At 32.1% G+C, this 5550-nt stretch overlaps 1 non-coding gene across 1 annotated transcript; it reads left to right on the top strand.

Annotated features, from left to right (window-relative positions):
* Positions 1 to 3270: 3270 nt before the first annotated feature.
* On the top strand, positions 3271 to 3377 carry LOC141570243 (U6 spliceosomal RNA). Its single transcript, XR_012494253.1, has one exon. It is a non-coding gene; the product is annotated as a U6 spliceosomal RNA (small nuclear RNA).
* Positions 3378 to 5550: the final 2173 nt, after the last annotated feature.

Below are 5550 nucleotides of genomic sequence, written 5' to 3'. Positions count from 1 at the left end.
TTTCCTCTTTTTTTTTGAACTTCTAATATTCACCAAATTTCATTTATATAATACAGGTAGGTGATCAACTATTGTCACCATGTATTACATTCCATCATCAGAAATTTTTCATCTTACAGAGGAAAGTTTGTATCTTCTTACCAACCTCTCCCTATTTCTCTAACCCCCCAGCCCCTGGCAACAACTTTTCTACAATCTGTTTTTATGAGTTTGATTCATCAGATTTTTGAAACATATGATCTGTTGCCTGTGAATAAAAACGATTTCACTTCTTTTCAATTCTGAATGTTTGTCTTGATCATTTTTTCTTGCCTTAATGAACTGGTTAAACCTTTAGTATAAGGTTGAATAAAAGTAGTGAGAACTTGCATGCTTCTCTTGTTCCTTATCTTAACAAGGCATAGTTTGGTTTTTCACCATTAATTATTATTGTCAGTTTTTTTAATGTTTTGTTTTTGTAAATGCAGTTTATTAGATTGAGGAAGATATCTCTAATTCCTACTTTCAGACAGTTTTTGTCAGTAATGGATATTGGATTTTGCCAAATTTTTTTCTGCATCTATTCAGATGATTTTAAAAAATATTTATTAATATGGTGAATTGTATTGATTGATTTTTAAAATAGATTTTTAAATTTTAGAACAGTTTTAGCATTACAGAAAAGTTGCAAAGATAGTACAGAGTTCTCACAGGCCTTACACACAGTTTTCTCCATTATTAATATCGTACATTAGCAATGTACACTTATTACGATTAATGAACAAATAGATGCAGAAAAAACTTTTTTTTTTGGGGGGGTGGTTTTTCCAGGAGGACCACAGAAATAATTCATTTATTTATTCCAACACTTATTTATGTTGCTATGAAATTATATTAATTATATGAATATTAATTTTACATTTTGGGTTATAATTCAGTACTCCTTTATTTTCTTATTCAAAGTGTTCTAGCTTTGGGCATCAGGAACTCTTTCGATTGATTCCTATTTCCCTTTGACATACTCCCTTCATTGGGGGTTGTTTATTTTTTTAGTACTTTCTTAATTTCTTGTACTATTTCTTAATTTCTTGCCTCAGGATCATCTTGTATATTTTCTGCTTCAGTCCTAGAATCAGCCATTTGTCCAAAGAACCCTGGTCTTTTTGCTGGGGAATGGTATTAGAATCCAATGTCTGGGATCTGGTTGTGCTCATTGCTTCTGAGGAGTAACTGATTCTAGGCTTGACTGATATTTTTTAATGTTAAATAAATCTTAAATTTGTAGGACAAACCTTAGGTGAAAATGGTGTGCTGTCCCTTTTGTATATAATTATATTTGGTTTTATAATATTTTGTTTAGAAATTTATGTCTGTGTTTATGAGGGATGTTTGTCTGCATTTACTTTTCTTGTACTGGCCTCTGTTTTGGTTCAGGGTAATGCTCACAGAGGAGGTGGGAAATATTTATTTCTCTTAAATTTTCTGGAAGACTTTGCATAGAATTGGTATTATTTCTATTATTTACCAATTGATATTATTGGTAAATATTTGGTAGAATTCATCAGTGAAACTCTGGGACAGGGGAGGATTACTCTACAATAGGTATAGGTATAGAGCTATCAGGTTGTTGATTGTTTCTTGTATAGACTTTAGTAGTTTATGTCATATAAGCAATTTGTCCATCTCATATAAGCTGTCAAATTTATAGGCAGCTATATATTGTTTTTAATATTTCTTCATTTTCCTTTAACAACTGTAGAATCTGTGGTGATATCACCTTTCTCACCCTGATACAGAATCGGTTTTTGGTTTTATTGATATTCTCTATCACTGTTTTTGGTTTCTATTTCATTGATTCCTACTTTGATATTTATTATTTTATTTCTTCTGCTTACTTTAGATTATACTTGCTCTTCTGTTTCTCATTTCTTAAAGTGAAAGGTGAGATAATTGATTTGAGACTCTTAATCATTTCTATTGTAAGCTTTTTGTGCTATAAATTTTCCCTTAGTATTGTTTTAGTGACATTCCACATATTCTGATATGGTGTTTCCATATTCATCCAAACACTTTTAAATTAATGATACTTATTTTATTGTCTAAAATATGGTCAATCTTGGTAATGGTTTACGTGCATGTGAATTTAAATGCATTTTGTTCTCTTTAGATAGAGTGTGCTGTAAATGCCATTTAAGACAAGTTGGTTGATTGAATTTTCACATTTCATGCTTAGGGAAATTTAAAGTTATCATGAAGCCCTATATAGCCCTATATATTTTTTTCTATTACTCTCACATCAACTTCTATTATATTACAATTATAATTCAATTACAATATATTACAATTATAATTCAACTGTATTGTAATACAGTTACCATTATTCCAGTCCTACAAGCCACCTTGCTGTTCTTTGCATATTCCGAGGAACTGAATTTTCACACTTGGGCCTTTGCATTTGTTATTTTCTCATCTGAGATGTTCTTTCCCCAGGGAATGGCCAAATCTATCCTGTATGAGAACATTTCAGGACTCTTCTCAAATATGATATAAAGGAATAATCTTCCCCAGTAAATCTACATAAAATAGTGAGCTACATCAGTGCCACCTTTTTAACTTACCCTGCTTTATTGCTCTACATTCTATATATTATATTTTTGTTTATGTTTTATTTTTGCCACCAGCCACTGGTCTATAACTTCCATTAGGATAGGAAACTTGTTTTATTCACAGTGCCAAAACAGGGCCTGGTACAAGGTATTGAATATCACAACATCTTAAAATATAGGCATCCAATTATAATTTTAAAATAATATTCCATCCCTAAACAATCTGATTATTTTTCATAAGTGTGGAGTCACACTGTTTCCCGTACTTCAAAATTTAATTTTCTAAATTCTGTGTAAACAGCACTTGAGGCTGCAGGAAAAGATGAAACAATAATATATTGGAAGAGAACTTGCTAAGTGTTTCTAAAACCAAGTTTCTGCCCCCAGTTTTAACTTTCTTATCAAAATCTGCCCTCTTTCTCTCCGCACACACTGAACCGAGGATGCCTTTCCAGGTCTGTCTGAAAACACACCTCTTTCCTACTGTTTTATTTTCTTTTTTTTTTCCTCTTCTATGTTCCCAGATGCCCATTGCTCTCTTTTCTCCATTCACAGGTCTGATCTCATTTATATTTTCCAGAAATAGACATGAACCTTCCATCAATGACATACTCCAAGTTATCTCATTATTACATGTTTGTTTTAACTGTTACATCCTTTAACTGGGGAATCAAAATAATGGACAGTGATCACTTTGGAAACACATACAATAAAATTGAAATGATGCAGAGAAGATGACCATGTCCTCTGTGCAAGAATGACATGTAGGTTTGTGGTACATTTCATATTTTTCAAATAAGCATATGAAAAGATGTTCAACATCATGCATCATTACAGAATTGCAAATTAAAATTATATACCATTACACACACATTAGAATGACTGAAATCCCAAACATTGACAGCATCAAATGCTGGTGGGGATATGGAGGAACAGAGAAAATACTACATGCTAGTGGGAATGCAAAATGATACAAACTCCTTGGAAAATTGTTTGGCAGTTTCTGACAAAACTAAACATATTCCTACCATATGATTCAACGATTATACTGCTTCGTATTTACCCAAATGAGTAGAAAACTTATGTATACACAAAAACCTGCACATGGATATTTATAGAAGCTCTGTCCGTAATTACCAACACTTGGAAGCAAGCAAGATGTCCCTTCAGCGGGCAAATGAGTAAATCAACAGTGGTCTATGCAGGCAATGGAATATCATTTAGTGCTAAAAAGAAAAGAATTATCAAGCTATGAAAAGATATAGAGGAACCTTAAATGCATATTATATGTGAAAGAAGGCAATCTGAAAAGGCTCATATGGTATGATTCCAACTATATGACATTCTAGAAAAGACAAAACTGTGGAGATTTTAAAAAGATCAGTGGTTACCAGGACAAGGGGAGAAAAGGGAGAAATAGATGCAGCAAAGTGATTTTTTAGGGCAATGAAACTATTCTCATTGAGATGATAATGGTGGATACATTTCATTATACATTTATCAAAACCTGTAAAACATACAACACCAAGAGCAACCCTAGTGTAAATTATGGGCTTTGAATGATAATGCTGTGTTGATGTTCATTGATTGTAGCAAATGTAGAACTGTGCTGTGGGATATAATGATGGCTGTGAGTGTGTGGAGGAATGGGGGATATAGGAACACTATACTTTCCATTAAATTTTGCTGCCAAGGTAAAACTGCTCTAATAAATAGTCTGTTTTTGTTTATTTGATCTTTAAAGAAAGTATTTTTTATTTAGACTTGAGCCAGACATAATTTGATGATGGTAACTTTAAAAAACTGCTTTGTATAAAGGAACTCCAAATTTTTCTAATGTAAGAATAGTCTGTGATCAAAATAGATTTACTATATTTTTAAAGGAATAATTTGTGTATTTAGCACAGCCAGACAGACATCATGAACTGAATAGATGTGCAGTTGTCAAATGAATCTAAACATAATATGAAACACTTTTAATAACATTGTCACATGTAAACTATGCTAACAAAATTTTAGGATGCAACAACTCACACTTAGAATAAGAAAAGTCATTATAAAAAGTGATATTAAAAGATCACACATGATATATAATCTACAAAAGTCACTGAAAAATTTTAACACACATTGACAATAATTTACAGTCAAAAATTTGTGATCCATGGACAAAATTCAGCCTATTTATATATTTATATTTTACTCATATGTTTACAAATTTGCTTGTAATTTTTTCAGTGGATTTGAAATTTTTTACGAGACATATTCTCTCTCTCATCAATAACCCTTTCATTCATATCTTCCTCCTTCCAGCCTGCCTTACACATTAACAAGTCACTTGGCTTTTGAAAGCACTTGATTTGCCATTGTCCACTCACTTAATCTATTTTGTAATGATCATGTTCAGAAGTATTGAAAAGTCAATATGTTCTAAATCTTTGGAAACTAAAGTCAATTAAAAATAAAAGCAATTGAAATTTTTGTGAGTGACATCAGCAAAAATGGTGGAGTGGGAGACTCCAAAATACTCTCTTTCCATAAAAGGAGTAAAGAAAGTGGCAAAAACTGTCAGAGCCACCTTATCAGTCATAAAAAATGGTGTACTAATACATGCTACAACATGGATAGTCTTTCGAAGATCCTCCAGACAAATAAAAACAAACAATCACAGTTCTTTAAGAATGTGACCTGTTTTGTTTCCTATGGTGCTAGAACCCTACATTGGGTATATGAGCTTGGGTGTGGGGGTTGGGTCAGGGTAAGTCAATATATCACAAACCTCTCTTACTGAGATTGAGATTATTTTCCTCTTGATTAGTATTCACCTGGTTAGTATAAACTTCTATTGGTTTCCACAAAAGACCACATACTACATAATTACATTTATATTAAATGCCCAAAATAGGCATTTTCATAGAGACAGCTGAAAATGTTCTGGAATTAGATAGTGGTGACGGTTGCATAACAT

This window comes from Rhinolophus sinicus, linkage group LG02 (assembly GCF_036562045.2).
Source record: "Rhinolophus sinicus isolate RSC01 linkage group LG02, ASM3656204v1, whole genome shotgun sequence".
NCBI classification, from domain to species: domain Eukaryota; kingdom Metazoa; phylum Chordata; class Mammalia; order Chiroptera; family Rhinolophidae; genus Rhinolophus; species Rhinolophus sinicus.
Note: the sequence above shows the minus strand (reverse complement) of the source record. Positions and strands in the feature narration are given on the sequence as shown.